Source organism: Hippopotamus amphibius, chromosome 5 (genome assembly GCF_030028045.1).
Source record: "Hippopotamus amphibius kiboko isolate mHipAmp2 chromosome 5, mHipAmp2.hap2, whole genome shotgun sequence".
NCBI lineage: Eukaryota > Metazoa > Chordata > Mammalia > Artiodactyla > Hippopotamidae > Hippopotamus > Hippopotamus amphibius.
The window spans coordinates 98,582,699-98,600,019 of NC_080190.1; positions in this window are offsets into that span (position 1 = coordinate 98,582,699).

Here is a 17,321-nt window from a genome sequence, read left to right on the forward strand (position 1 = left end):
TCTGCCCACCAAAGCAACATGCAGCCCTACCCACCATCAGTCCCTCCCATCAGGAAGTGCACACAAGCCTCTTAGAAAACCTCCTTCACAAGAGGGCAGAGAGCAGAATCAAGCAGTATCAGCAGTATTTCATTCTATGGAATTGAAAACCATAGCCAAAGAAAGATAGAAAAAATGAAATGGCAGAGGACTTTGTACCAGATGAAGGAACAAGATAAAACATCAGAAAAACAACTAAATCAAGTGGAGATAGGCACCCTTCCAAAAAAGGAATTCAGAATAATGATGGGGAAAATGATCCAGCACTTTGAAAAAAGATTTGATGTAAAGATTGAAAACATGCAAGAAAAGTTTAAAAAGACCTAGAAGAATTAAAGAACAAACAGAGATAAGCAGTACAATAACTGAAATGACAAATACACTAGAAAGAACCAATCAATAAAAGAATAACTAAGGCAGAACAGATAAGTGACCTGGAAGACAGAATGGTGAAAATCACTGACATGGAAAAGAATAAAGAAAACAGAATGAAAAGAAATGAAGAGAGCTTAAGACACTTCTGGGACAACATTAAATGCACCAACATTTGCATTATAGGGGTCCCAGAAGGAGAAAAAGGAGAGAAAGGACCCGAGAAAATACTTGAAGTGATTATAGTCAAAAATATCCCTAACATGAGAAATGAAATAGCCACCCAAGTCTATGAAGTGCAGAGAGCCCCGCCAAGATAAACCCAAGGAGAAACACACCAAGGCATATAATAGTTAAATTGACAAAAAATAAAGACAAAGAAAAATTATTAAAAGGAACAAGGGGAAAATGACAAATAATATACAAAGGAATTGCCATAAGGTTAACAGCTGATTTCTTAGCAGAAACTTTGCAAGCCAGAAGGGAGTGGCAAGATATATTTAAAGTGATGAAAGGGAAGAACCTACAACCAAGAATACTCTACCCAGGAAGGATCTCATTCAGATTTGACAGAGATATCAAAATCTTTACACACAAGCAAAAGCTAAGAGAATTCAGCACCACCAAACCAGCCCAACAAGAAATTCTAAAGGGACTTCTCTAAATGGGAAACACAATAGAAGAAAAGGATCTACAATAGCAAATCCAAAACAATTAAGAAAATGGTAATAGAACATACATATTCATAATTACCTTGAGCATAAATGTATTAAATGCTCCAGTCAAAAGTCAGGAACTGGCTGAAAGGATACAAAAACAGACCCATATATATGGTGTCTAGAAAAGACCCACTTCAGACCTAGAGATACATCAGACTGAAAGTGAGGGGATGAAAAATGATATTCCATGCAAATGGAAATCATAAGAAATCTGGAGTAACAGTATTCATATCAGATAAAACAGACTTTAAAATAAAAACTGTTGCAAAAGACAAGAAAGGACACTGCATAATGATGAAGGGATCAATCCAAGAAGAGCAGATAACAATTATAAATATATATGCACCCAATTTGGAGCACCTCAATACATAAGGCAAATGCTAATGACTATAAAAGAGGAAATCCAGAATAACATAATAATAGTGGGGGATTTTAACATCACCTGTACACCAATGGACAGATCATTCAGAGAGAAAGCTAATAAGGACCCACAAGCTTTAAATGACACAATAGACCACCTAAATTTAATTGATATTTATAGAACATTCCATCCAAAAACAACAGAATACAAGTTCTTCTCAAGTTCACATGGAATATTCTGTAGGATAGATAACATTTTGTGTCACAAATGAAGTCATGGTAAATTTAAGAAAATTGAAATAATATCAAGTATCTTTCCTGACCGCAAAGCTAAGAGATTGGAAATCAATTACAGGAAAGAAAATATAAAAAACACAAACACAGGAAAGCTAAACAATATGCTACTAAATAACCAAGAGATCACTAAAGAAATCAAAGAGGAAATCAAAAAATACCTAGAGACAAATGACAATGAAAACACAATGATCGAAAACCTATGGGATGCAGCAAAAGCCATTCTAATAGAGAAGTTTATAGAAATACAATCCTACCTCAAGAAATAAGAAAAATCAAAAAAAAAAAAAAAAAGAAAAGAAAAAAGAACAATCTAACCTTACACCTAAAGAAACTAAAGAAAGAAGAACAAACAAAATCCAAAGTTGGTAGATGGAGAGAAATCATAAAGATCAGAGCAGAAATAAATGAAAAAGAAAGAAATCAATAGAAAAATCAATAAAATTAAAAGCTGGATCTTTGAGAAGATAAACAAAACTGATAATATTTTAGCAAGCCTCATCAAGAAAAAGAGGATGTGGACTCAAATCAATAAAAGTAGAAATATGACAGAAGAAGTTACAGAAGAGACACTGCAGAAATAAAAAGCATCATAAGAGATAACTACAAGCAACTATATGCTAATAAAATGGAGAACCAGGAAGAAATGGACAAATTCTTATAAAGGTTTAACAGTAGAAGATTGAATCAGGAAGAAATAGAAAATATGAACAGACCGATCACAAGTAATGAAATTAAAACTGATTAAAAATCTTCCAACAAACAAAAGTCCAGGACCAGTTGGCTTCACAGGTGAATTCTATCAAACATTATGGAATAGCTAACACCCATTCTTCTCAAACTCTTCCAAAAAATTTCAGAAGAAGGAACACACCCAAATGCATTCTATGAGGCCACCATCACCCTGATTGCTAAACCAGACAAAAAAAAAAAGAAAATTACAGACCAATATTACTGATTAATTTACATGCAAAAATCCTCAACAAGATACTAGCCAACAGAATCCAAAAACACATTAAAAGGATCATACACCATGATCAAGTGGGATTTATCACTGGAATGCAAGGATTCTTCAATATATGCAAATCAATCAATGTGATATACCACATTAACAAATTGAAGGAAAAACATCACATGATCATCTCAATAGATGCAGAAAGAGCTTTTGACAAATTCAACACTTATTTATGATAAAAACTCTCCACAAAATGGGCATAGAGGGAACCTACCTCAACATAATAAAGGCCATATATGACAAACCCACAGCAAACATCATTCTCAATGGTGAAAAACTGAAAGCATTCCCTCTAAGATTAGGAACAAGATAAGGATGTCCACTCTCGCCACTACTATTCAATATAGTTTTGGAAGTTTTAGCCATATCCATCAGAGAAGAAAGAGAAATAAAAGGAATCCAAATTGGAAAAGAAGAAGTAAAACCGTCACTGTTTGCTGATGACATGATACTGTATATAGCAAATCCAAAAGATGCCACCAGAAAATTACTTGAGGTACTCAATAAATTTGATAAAGTTTCAGGATACAAAATTAACACACAGGAAACTCTTGCATTTCTCTACACTAACAATGAGAGATCAGAAAGAGAAATTCAGGAAACAATCCCATTCACCATTGCGACAGAGAGAACAAAATATCTAGGATTAAACCTAACTAAGGAGGTAAAAGACCTGTACTCAGAAAACTATAAGACACTGATGAAGGAAATCAAAGAGGACACAAACAGATGGAGAGATATACCATGTTCTTGGATTGGAAGAATCAACATTGTGAAAATGACTGTACTACCCAAAGCAATCTACAGATTCAATGCAATGCATATCAAATTACCATTGGCATTTTTCACAGAATTAGGACAAAAAATCCTAAAATTTGTATGGAGACACATAAGATCCTGAATAACCAAAGCAATCTGGAGGGAATAAAACGGAGCTGGAGGAATAAGACTCCCTGACTTCAGACTACACTGCAAAGGTACATTCATCAAGACAACATGGCAATGGCACAAAAACAGAAATATAGATTAATGGAACATGACAAAAAGCCCGGAGATAAACTATGGTCAACTAAGCTATGACAAAGGTGACAGGATATACAAGGGAGAAAAGAGAGCCTCTTCAATAAGTGGTGCTGGGAAGGCTGGACAACTACATGTAAAAGAATGAAATTAGAACTCTCCCTAACACCATACACAAAAATAAACTCAAAAGAGATTAAAGACATAAATGGGAGCCCAGACAGTATAAAACTCTTAGAGGAGAGCATCTTAAAAATACTCTTTGACATAAATCACAGCAAGATCTTTTTTGACCCACCTCCTAGAGTAATGAAAATAAAAACAAAAATAAATAAGTGGGACCTAATGAAACTTCAAAGCTTTTGCACAGCAAAGGAAACTATAAGCAAGACAAAAAGAGAACCCTCAGAATGGGAGAAAGTATTCGCAAAGGAATTAACAGAGAAAGAATTAATCTCCAAAATATGCAAACAGTTCATGCAGCTCAACATCAAAACAACAACAACAACAACAAACAACCCAATCAAAATATGGGCAGAAATGCCTAAATAGGCATTTCTCCAAAAAGCACATGCAGATGGCCAAGAGGCACATGAAAAGCTGTTCAACATCACTAATTATTAGAGAAATGCAAGTCAAAACTACAATGAGGTATCACCTCATACCTGTTAGAATGGCCATTATCAGAAAATCTACAAACAATAAATGTTGGAGAGGGTGTGGAGAAAAGGGAAACCTTTTGTACTGTTGGTGGGAATGTAAATTGTTACAGCCACCATGGAGAACAGTGAAAAACTAAAAATAGAACTACCATATGAGCCACTGGTCCCACTACTGGGCATACACCCAGAAAAAAAATATAATTCAAAATCACATGCATCCCAATGTTCACTGCAGCACTACTTACAATAGCCGGGTCATGGAAGCAACCTAAATGTCCATCAACAGATGAATGGATAGAATAGATGTGGTACATATATACAATGGGATATTACTCAGATGTAAAAAGGAATGAAATTGGGACATTTGTAGAGACATGCATGGACTTAGAGATTGTCATACAGATTGAGGTAAGTCAGAAAGAGAAAAAGAAATATCATGTAGTAACACATATATGTGGAATCTAGAAAGATGGTGCAGATAAATGATTTGCAATGCAGAAATAGAGACACAGATGTAGAGGACAAATATATGCACACCAAGTGGGAAAAAAGGGGAGGGGGATTGGAGTGGGATGCATTTGGGAGATTGGGATTGCCATATTTACATTACTAACAAGAAAAAAATCAAATTATACACTTTAAATGTATGCAGTTTATTTTCAATTATATCTCAGTAAAAGTTCTTAAAAAAATAAAGTTCTTCAGACGAAAAAGAATTACTACAAGAGTATTGTAAATGGAATAAATGAAGATGAGCTATTCAATATAATGCTCTTAATACTGTCTTAATTACTTGAAGAGATACTAGAATTTTTGAAGCAGTAATAACAGCAATGTGTTAAAGAAAATTTAAAAGTAAAATCTCTGACAAGAAAGGCACAATTTATGAATATTACTGTTATAAAGTCCTTACAATGCATGTGAAATTTTATGCTGTTATTTGGGAAATGCCCTGAGATTACTAAAAATATATAATGTAAACCTAAGATAATTGACTAAAAAATTATTTATTTATTTATTTTAATACTGTCTATTTATTTATTTATTTATTTATTTATTTATTTATTTTTGTCTGTGTTGGGTCTTCGTTGCTGTGCTCAGGCTTTCCCTAGTTGCAGTGAGCAGGGGCTATACTTCATTTAGGTGTGTGGGCTTTTTAGTGTCACGGCTTCTCTTGTTGCGGAGCACGAGCTCTAGGTGCATGGGCTTCAATAGTTGTGGCTCACAGGCTCTAGAGCACAGGTTCTGTAGTTCTGGTGCACTAGCTTAATTGTTTCATGGCATGTTAGATCTTCCCAAACCAGGGCTTGAATCCTCCATTGACAGGCAGATTCTTAACCTCTTAAACACCAAGGAAGCCCTAAAAATGTTTTTAAAAGACAAACTAATATAAGTTAATTGAAGAGACAGAATTTAAGTTTATAAAATACTCTGAATTAAATCTAGAGAAGGAAAGAAAAGCAGGGAAATGAACAAGTGCAATAAAAATAAAACACTTTGGAAGACAACTGATTTTAATCCAACTATTTCAATGAATACTTTAAATGTGAATATTTAAATATACTAAAAGACAGAAAATTTGATATTTGATTTTAAAAAAGACAAACTATATGCTAAGTATAAGATTTAAGTTAAAAATACAAGGAAAGATAATTAGATTTCACATATATAATCAACTGTTTTTTGACAAAGATGCAAAGGAAATTCAATGAAGAAATTTTAGTCTTTTCAACAAAAATTGCTCATATGACTGAATGTCCATAAGGAAAAACAGAAACCTTGAGATGTATATCACATCTTCTAAAAAAATTAAGCGGAAATCAAAGATCTAAATTAATTTTTTCTAGGAAAAATATCTTCAAGACTTTGGATTTTGTTTTGTTTTTTATTTTTTTTTATTTTATTTTTACTGCAGTATAGTTGGTTTACAATATTATGTTAGTTTCAGGTGCTCAGACTAGTGATTCAGATTTTTTTTCATATTGCAATCCTTTATAATATTTTACAAGATACTTGTTAAAGTTCCCTGTGCTATATAGTAAATCTTTGTTGCTTATCTATTTTATGCATAGTAGCTGGTTCCTAATTTGTCACTAGCCCTCTCCTTTGGTAACCATAAGCTTGTTTTCTGTCTCTGAATGTGTTTCTCTTTTGTATATAGGTTCATTTGTACTCTTTTTTATATTCAACATGTAAGTTATATCATATAGTGTTTGTCATTCTCTATGTGACATTCCACTAAGCATAATATTCTTTAGGCCAATCTATGTTGCTACAAATTGCAATATCTCATTCTTTTTATGGCTCAGTAATATTTCATTTGTGTATATATACCACATCTTCTTTATCCATTCACCTGTGATAGACACTTAGGTTGATTCCATATCTTGGCTATTGTAAATAACACAGCTATGCTATGAACATTTGGGTGCGTGTATTTTTGAATTATTGTTTTCTCTGGGTATACCCCAGGACTGGAGTTGCTGAGTCATGTGGTAGCTCTATTTTTAGTTTTTAAGGAACCTCCATACTCTCCTCCATACTGACTGTACCAATTTACATTCCCACCAACAGTTTAGGAGGGTTCCCTTTTCTCCACACTCTCTCCAGCAGTTATTATTTGTAAGCTTTTTCATGATTGCAATTCTGACTGCTATTAGGTGATACCTTATGTGGTTTTGGTTTGCATTTCTCTAATGATTACTGATATGAGCATTCTTTCATGTGCTTGTTGGGCATCTATATGTCTTCTTTGGAGAGATGGGCAAAAGATCTGACTAGACATTTTTCCTAAGAAGATATACAGATGCCCAACAGGCACATGGAAAGAAGTGCAACATCACAAATTATTTGGAAAAATGTATATTTATATCTCTACCCATTTTTTATTGTTTGTATTTTTGATATTGAGTTGTGTAAACTTTTATACATTTTGGATGTTAATCCCTTGTTGGTTGCATCATTTGCAAATATTGTCTCCCATTCTGATGGTTTTCTTTTCATTTTGTTGATGATTTCCTTTGCCATACAAAAGTTTTTAAGTTTTATTAGGTCCCATTTCTTTATTTTTGTTTTTCTTTCTTTTGCTTTGACAGACTGACCTAAGAAAATATTCCTATGATTTATGTCAAATAATGTTTTGCCTATGTTCTCTTCTAGAAATTTTATGATGGCATGTCTTGCATTTAGGTCTTTAAATTATTTTGAATTTACTTTTGTATATGGTGTGAGGGAGTGTTCTAATTTCATTGTTTTACATATAGCTGTCCAGCTTTCCCAGCACTGCTTCTTTAAAAGACATTTTTGATACAATGTGAAATGCAAAACCATTAAGAAAAAAAAATGATAAATTGGACTTCATGAAAATTACAATATTTCGCTTTTTAAAATACTCTGTTAAGATAATGAAAAGAGAAGACTCAGACTACAATCAAATATTTGTAAATTACAAGATTGATAGAAAATTTTAAAAACTCAATAATAAAAAACTTCAAGAGTAACATCAGCAAGATGGAAAACTTGCAGCTCCAAATAGTCATCCTCCCCACCAAAAAAACAAACAAACAAACAAATGATTACTCAACAACCTACCAAAGACAAAAACACTAGGAGTACAAGAAACTGCAGCAACACATTGGAACATAGAAATCAGAGCTAGAAAAGTATAGACAGCACTTTACATATGCCAATCCTTCTGACACAGTTCAATGTATGAAGGGATCCCCTGGGCCATGCTCTACCCCCACTGATGGAAAACAGATCAGGAGGACTTAAGCAGTCTTTGCCACCAATGTGGACACCCACAGCTTTCACCACTAAGAACACATACAATCTTTGCTAAGGCTGACCCCAACTGACAGAGGTCTCTAAAGCCCATGCCACTACAGACTGGTAGAGAAGGATGTGTTTCCACTGATGTGCTTCAGTGAGGCTAGAGCCCCACTCTCCACCCCTGTCCTGATAATACTATGCACATGACCAGAATCTGGTTACACAGCCACTCCATTAGTGCCTGTATCCTTGAAAATGTTGTTATTGCAGCCATATATGTGCCCATATTCTGGACTCCAGTGCCAAGAGGGTTCTTCTAGGCCATGACTTTCACCCATGTGGGAAAAGGAAAGCAGGAGGACCAGAGCATCCTATTCCATAGAGGATCCAAGTAGGCCTCACCACTGCCATGAACACACACAGCCTTGGCTATGGAAGATCTCTGCAGTATTCACTAACATTGACCTAATTTGATGCCTGGAGTCTATGTTTTTATATTCTGAGGAAATAAAGAAAACAATATGTGAACACAATGACAAGTTCAACAAAGAAATAGAAACCATAAAATAGCAAAGAGAAATTCTGGAGCTGAATAATGTAATAAAAAAAATGAAAGAGGCAATAAAATGTTTCAACAGTGGAACTGATCAAGCAGGAGTAAACATATGCAAACTTGAAGACAGATCACTTGAAATTACCTAGTGAGAGAAGAAAAAAGACAAAAACAATGAAAAACAGTCAAGAAAACTTTCAGCATTTATGACATATCATCAAACAAATCATTGTATGCATTACAAGTGTCCCAGAAGGAGAAGAGAGAGAAAGGTGCAGAGATCTTACTTAACGAAATAATAGCTGATTTTTTTTTTTTTTAATTTCAGGAGGAAAATGGACTTCTACATTCATGAAGTGCAAATATTTCCAAACAAAATCAACCTAAAGAAGAAACACTAAGAACAATTAAAATCAAATTGACTAATGTCAGACAAAAAAAAATTTTGATAGCAGCAAGGGAAAATTTATTTGCCACATATAAGCATTTCCATAGGATTATCAGTGGATTTTTCAGCAAATCATGAAGGCCAGAAGGGAGTGGGATGTTATTTTAATCATCCCAGTGGAAGGAAAAAAACTGCTTCCAAAGAATACTATACCTACCAAAATTATCCTTTGAAAATAAAAGTCTCAGGCAAACAAAACTGAGGACATTCATTGTCACTATGTCTGCCTTACAAGAAATACTTAAGAGAGCTCTTTAGTTTTAAAGAGAAACACACTAAACAACAATGAAAAATTATACAAAAACATAAATATCACTGCTAAAAGTAAATATATAACCAAATACAGATTAATGTAACATTGCAATGGTGGTGCAAAAGTTACATTTAAACTGAATATAAAAGTTAAAAGATTAAAAATTGTTAATGGCAGTAAAAATGTACAGTTTTGTATGTGAATGAAGTTAAGTTGAATTACCTTAAAATAGATGGTAGCCTCAAGCTAATAATGAAGAAAAATCTTGTGTTAGATACACAGAAGATCAAGAGAAAGGATCAAATCACAGTACTACAAAAAATTATCAAATCACAAAGAAAAACAGCAAGAAGGAAAAGTGGGACAAAACAACTGCAAGCCAAAACATAATTAAAAAAGTGGAAAAAATAAGACCATATCTATCAATAATAAATTTAAATAAGGGGATTAAACTCACCAATCAAAAGGCAAAGAGTGGCTTTGGAATGGATAAATACAGACAAACAAACAAGATGGAGGTCAGAGTCAATTCAACAGGAAGATATAAAAATATAATATATATACCCAATTTCAGAGACTAAATATATAAAGCAAATATTAACAGAACTGATGGCAGATATTGACAACAGCTCAATAGTAGGGGACTTCAGTACTCTACTTACAGTAATGATAGAATTTTCAGACAGAAATTAAAGAAAAAAAGAGGTGACTGCAACAATACTATGGACCAAATGAACCTAACAGATATTTGTAGAATCTACACACAACAGTAGAAGAATACACATTCTTCTAAACCACACATGAAACATTCTCCAGGACAGAGCATATGTTAAGTCACAAAGCAAATTTTAAAACAAATAGAAAGCTCAGGCCCACTTCAGACCTAGGGACACATACAGATTGAAAGTGAGGAGATGGAAAAAGAAGATATTCCATGCAAATGGAAATGAAAAGAAAACTGGAGTAGTGATATTTGCATTAGATAAAATAGACTTTAAAATAAAAAAATGTTACAAGAGACAAGAAAGGACACTACATAAAGATTGAGGGGTCAATCCAAGAAGAAGAGATAACACTTATAAATATATATGCACTCAATATAGGAGCACCACAATACATAAGGCAAATGCTAACAACTATAAAAAAAGGAAACCAACAGTAACACTATAATAGTGGGGGACTTTAACACCCCAATTATACCAATGGACACATCATCCAGACAGAAAATTGATAAGGAAACACAAGCTTTAAATGACACAAAACACCAGCTAGATTTAATAGATATCTATAGGATATTACATCCAAAAACAGCAGATTACACATCCTTCTCAAGTACACATGGAACATTCTCCAGGATAGATCACATTTTGGGTCACAAATCAAGCCTTAGTAAATTTGAGAAAATTGAATTCATACAAGCAACTTTCAAGACCAAAACGCTAGGAGATTAAAAATCAATTACATGAAAAAAACTGTAAAAAAACACAAATACATGGTAGTTAAACAATATTCTACTAAATAACCAAGAGATCACTGAAGAAATTAAAGAGGAAATCAAACAATGCCTAGAGACACATGACAATGAAATCACAAGGATCCAAAATCTATGGAATGCAGCAAAAGCAGTTCTAAGAGGGAAGTTTATAGCAATACAATCCTACATAAAGAAAAAAGAAAAATCCTAAATAAATAATTTAACCTCACACCTAAAGAAACTAGAGAAGGAAGAGAAAACAAAACCCAAAGCTAGCAGATGGAGAGAAACCATAAATATCAGAGCAGAAATAAGTGAAACAGAAACAAAGAAAATTATATCAAAAATCAATAAAACTAAAAGCTTGATCTTTGAAGAGAAATAAAATTAATAAACATCTACCAAGACTCATCAAGAAAAAAAGGGAGAGGACTCAAACCAATAAAATTAGAAAGGGAACAGGAGAAGATACAACAGACACCACAGAAATTAAAAGCACCATGAGAGACTACTATAAGCCAATATATGACAATAAAATGGATGAAACAGAGAGATTTTTAGAAAGGTATAACCTCCCAAGCCTGAAACAGGAAGAAATAGAAAATATGAACAGACCAATCACAAGTAATTATATTCAAACTTATTAAAAATCTTCCAACAAAAATAGTCCAGGACCAGATGGTTTCACAGGTGAATTTTACCAAAAGTTTAGAGAAGAGCTACCACCTATTCTTCTCAAACTCTTCCAAAAAATTTCAGAGGAAGGAGCACTCCCAAACACATTCTATGAGGCCACCAAAACCCTGATACCAAAACCATACAAAGATACAACAACAACAAAAAAAAGAAAATTACAGAACAATATCACTGATAAACTTAGATGCAAAAATCCTCAACAAAATACTAGCACACAGAATCCAACAACATATTAAAAGGATCATACACCATGATCAAGTGGGGTTTATCCCTGGAATGCAAGGATTCTTCAATACATACAAGTCAATAAATGTGACACAACATATTAAAAACTGAAGGATAAAAACCACATGATCATCTCAAGAGATGCAGAAAAAACTTTTGACAAAATTCAACACCCATTTATGACAAAAACTCTCCAGAAGGTGGGCATAGAGGGAACCTACCTCAGCATAATAAAGATCACATATGACAAACCCACAGCAGACATCATTCTCAATGGTGAAAAACTGAAAGCATTCCCTCTAGATCAGGAACAAGACAAGGATGTCCACTCTCACCACTACTATTCAACATAGTTTTGGAAGTCCTTGCTACAGCAATCAGAGAAGAAAAATAAATAAAAGGAATCCCGATTGGAAAAAAAAGAAGTAAAACTGTCACTGTTTGAAGATGACATGATAGTACACATAAAAAATCCTAAAGATACCACCAGAAAACTACTTGAGCTAATCAATGTATTTGATAAATTTGCAGGGTACAAAATTAACACACAGAAATCTCTTGCATTTCTAAGCATTAACAATGAAAGATCAGAAAGAGAAATTAAGGAAACAATCCCATTCACCATTGCAACAGAGAGAACAAAATATCTAGGATTAAACCTAACTAAGAAGGTAAAAGACCTATACTCAGAAAACTGTAAGACACTAATGAAAGAAATCAAAGAGGACACAATCAGATGGAGAGATATACCATGTTCTTGGATTGGAAGAATCAACATTGTGAAAATGACTATACTACCCAAGGTACTCTACAGATTCAATGCAATCCCTATCAAATTACCAATGGCATTTTTTACAGAAAAAGAACAAAAAATCCTAAAATTTGTATGCAGACACAAAAGACCCCAAATAGCCAAAGCGATCTTAATGGAAAAAAAAAAAGGGAGCTGGTGGAATCAGGCCCCCTGACTTCAGACTATACTACAAAGCTACAGTAATCAAGACAATATGGTACTAGCACAAAAACAGAAATATAGATCTATGGAACAGGATAGAAAGCCCAGAGATAAACTATGCTCAACTAATCTATGACAAAGCAGGCAAGGATATATAAACTAATCTATAATAAAGGAGGCAAGGATATACAATGGAGAAAAGGAGGCCTCTTCAATAAGTGGTGCTGGGAAACTGGACAGCTACATGTAAAAGAATGAAATTAGAGCACTCCCTAACACCATACATAAAAATAAACTCAAAATGGATTAACGACCTAAATGGAAGGCCAGACACTACAAAATTCTTAGAGGAAAACATAGGACGAACACTCTATGACATAAATCACAGCAAGATCTTTTTTGATCCACATCCTAGAGTAATGGAAATAAAACCAAAAATAAATAAGTGGGACCTAATGAAACTTCAAAGCTTCTGCACAGCAAAGGAAACAATAAGCAAGTGAAAAGAGAACCCTCAGAATGGGAGAAAACATTTGGAAAGGAATCAACAGACAAAGGATTAATCTCCAAAATACATAAAAAGTTCATGCAGCTCAATATCAAAAAGAACAACAATCCAATCAAAAAATGAGAAGAAGACCTAAATAGGAATTTCTCCAATGAATCCATACAGATGGCCAAGAGGCACATGAAAACCTGTTAAACATCACTAATTATTAGAGAAATGCAAATCAAATCTACAATGAGGTATCACCTCACACTGATTAGAATGGGCATCATTAGAAAATCTGCAAACTATAAATATTGGAGAGGGTGTGGAGAAAAGGGAACCCTCTTGCACTTTTGGTAGGAATATAAAGCTATACAGCCATTATGGAAAACAGTATGAAGTTTCCTTGAAAAACTAAAAAATAGAATTACCATATGACCCAGCAATCCCACTACTGGGCATATATCCAGAGAATACCATAATTCAAAAAGACACCTGCACTCCAATATTCATTGCAGCACTATTTACAACAGCCACGTCATGGAAGCAACCTAAATGTCCATCAACAGATGAATGGATAAAGAAGATGTGGTACATATACACAATTGAATATTACTCAGCTGTAAAAAGGAATGAATTTGGGACATTTGTAGAGACATGGATGGACCTAGAGACTGTCATACAGAGTGAAGTGAGCCAGAAAGAGAATAACAAATATCATATAGAAACACATGTATGCAGAATATAGAAGAATGGTACAAATCAACCTGTTTGCAAAGCAGAAATAGAGACACAGATGTGGACAAACATATGGACACCAAGTGGGGAAAGTGGGGGGAGAGGGATTGAGGGGGAATGAATTGGGGGATTGGGATTACCATATATATTTTACTAATAAGAAGAAAAAATTCAAATTTTACACTTTACATATATGCAGTTTATTGCATATCAGTTGTACCTCAATACAAGTTCTGAAAGAAAAAATTAATGAAATAAAAAATTAAAATAATATAAAAATGACTTTCAGAGAAAAAAATGAAAATAAAAAAGTAAAAATTATAGAAAGTTCAAATTTTTCTGGTCATCTATTACAACCACAGTGAGCTAAAACGAGATATCAATATCCTCAAAAAATAGGGAAAAGTTTAAAAGTGAGTGGAAAGTAAATAACCCATTATTGAAAACCCACTTAGTCAAGGAAGAAATGAAGTATTTTAGTAATTTTGGACCAGTGAACTGTTAACATCAAAGCTGAAGAATCTGAATGTAATAAACTGAGTGGCTGTAAAAACAACAACACACCTATCTTAAGACTAATGAAATAAAAAACACAACAATTCAAAACTTATGGGTCACAGCAAACTATTAAGTTTAAGATTAACTAAGAAGGAAATTTATAGTAATAAATGCCTGCAGTATAAAGGAAGAAAGATGTCAAATAAACAACTGATTTTTACAAATAGATTAGAAAAATTAAAAAAAAAAAAAGCCCAAAAAGGAGGGAAACAATGAAGATTAAATCAAAAGTAAATCAAATGAAGAAATAGATGATACATAGATATATAGATAGATAGGTGATAGATAAATAGATAGATAGATATCAATAAAACTCATAAATAAAAATAATCATGCAACTATTAAAAGCATTTATATTCCCACGAAGTGGATAAACTAGAAGAAAAAGGTTAAATTCTTAAAAATCTAACAAAACTGATTGAATAAGAAATATAAAGACTGAATAACAAAAAAAAAGTGAGATTAAATTAAAAAAAAAAAAAAAAAAAAGGCTTCATATGTGAACGCTACCAAAGGGCTTCATGGCTGAATTCTACCAAACAATCAAAAGAGAAGAATTACAAAATCTTCTTAAAGTCTTCCCAAAAATTTAAGTAGAAGAAGCATGAGGCTGTCAGCATCCTAATACCAATGCCAGATATGGACACTACAAGAAAAGAAAACTAAAATCAATATTCCAAAATAGTCAGTGGGAAGTTGTTGTATAACAAAGGGAGTCCAACTCGAGGATGGAAGATGCCTTAGAGGACTGGGGCAGGGAGAGTGGGGAGGACTCGGGGGGGGGGGGGTCAAGGAAGGGAGGGAATATAAGGATATGTGTATAAAAAACAGATGATTGAACCTGGTGTACCCCCAAAAAAATTAAAAAAAAATCATCAATAAAATACTAACAAACCAAATTCAGCAGCACATTATAAGGATCATATATCATGACCAAGTGTGATTTATGCCTCAGATACAAGGATGGTTCAACATACGCAAATCAATTGGTGTGAAAGAATACATTAACAAAATGAAAGGAAAAAACATCTTGATTATCTCAATAGGTGAAGAAAAAGCATCTGAGAAATTTTAACATCCACTAATAATTAAACTCAACAAAATATATATACAAGGAACTTGACCTTAACACAGTAAACAAGCCCACAGCTAAAATAATCAATGGGAGAAAAACTGAAAACTCTCCTTCTAAGATACAATAGAAGATAAGGATACCCATTCTTGCCTCATCTTTTCAATACAGTACTGAAGAGACCTAGTCAGAACAATTTAATAAGAAAAGAAATCCAAAAGGAAGAAGTAAAATTATCTCTTAGCATATACATGATCATACATGTAGAATAACCTAAAGACTTCTCAAAAAAAAAATATTAGAACAAGCGAAAAAATTCAACAAATTTGCATAATATCCATATACAAAAATTTGTTGTGTTTTTATCCACAAAAAATAAAATATCTGAAAAGGAAATTAAGAAAACAATCTCATTCACAATAGCAACAATGAGAATAAAATTCTTAGGAGTAAAGTTAACCAGATTTGTAAACTAAACATATAAATTATTGTTAAAAACATTAAAGAAGACACAGATAAATGGAAAAACATCTTATGTTCATGAGTTGTATGAATATGCTTAAATGTCCATAATACTTAGAGTAATCTAGATTCAATTACCTTCAAAATTCAATAGCAGTCTTTACAGAAATATTTTTAATCCTAACATTTTTATGAAACCACAATAAACCCTGAATAGCCAAAGGAATTTTGAGCATGAAAACCAAAGCTAAAGAAATCACACTTTCTTATTTCAAAATACATTACAAACCTGTAGTAATCAAAACAGTATTTTACTGATATAAAAACAGACATATAGAGAATAGAACAGCATATAGATCTCACAAGTAAATCCACGTCTACGCTCATCTGATCTTTCACAAAAGAACACATATTGCCAAGAACACATAATGAGGAAAGGATAGTTCCTCTTCAATAAATCATGTTGGAAAACAATATCCACATGCAAAAGAATGAACCAGGCCTTCTATCTTAATCCACTCACAAAAAATTAACATGAATATAATACTTAAATGAAACCATAGTCTTGAAATCATAATATTTCAACCCATACACTTAGTAGAAGACATAGGAGAAATCTCCTTGACATTGGTGTGGGCAGTGATTTGTTGTATATGACAGCAAAAGTTCAGGCAACAAAAGCAAAAATAAATGTTACATTACATCAAACTAAAACGTTTCTGAACAGCAAAGAAAATAATCTATAGAGTGTAAAGCCAATCTACAGAATGGGAAACAATAATTGCAAATCATGTATCTGATAAAAATTAATACCAGAAATATATAAGGAACTCATACAACTCAAATGCAAAAAACAATTTGATTTAAAAATCTGAAGACACACTTCTCAAAAGAAGACATACATGGGGGGAGGAGACAAGATGGTGGAGTAGAAGGACCTTGAGCTCACCTTCTATCACAAGAACAGCAAAATCACAACTAATTGCTGAACAACAGTCAATAAAAAAGACTGGAACCTATCAAAAATGTTATCCTACATCCAAAGTCATAAAGAAGAGGGATTCCCTGATGGCACAGTGGTTAAAAAATCCACTTGTCAATGCAGGGGACATGGGTTTGAGCCCTGTGCTGGGAAGATCCCACAT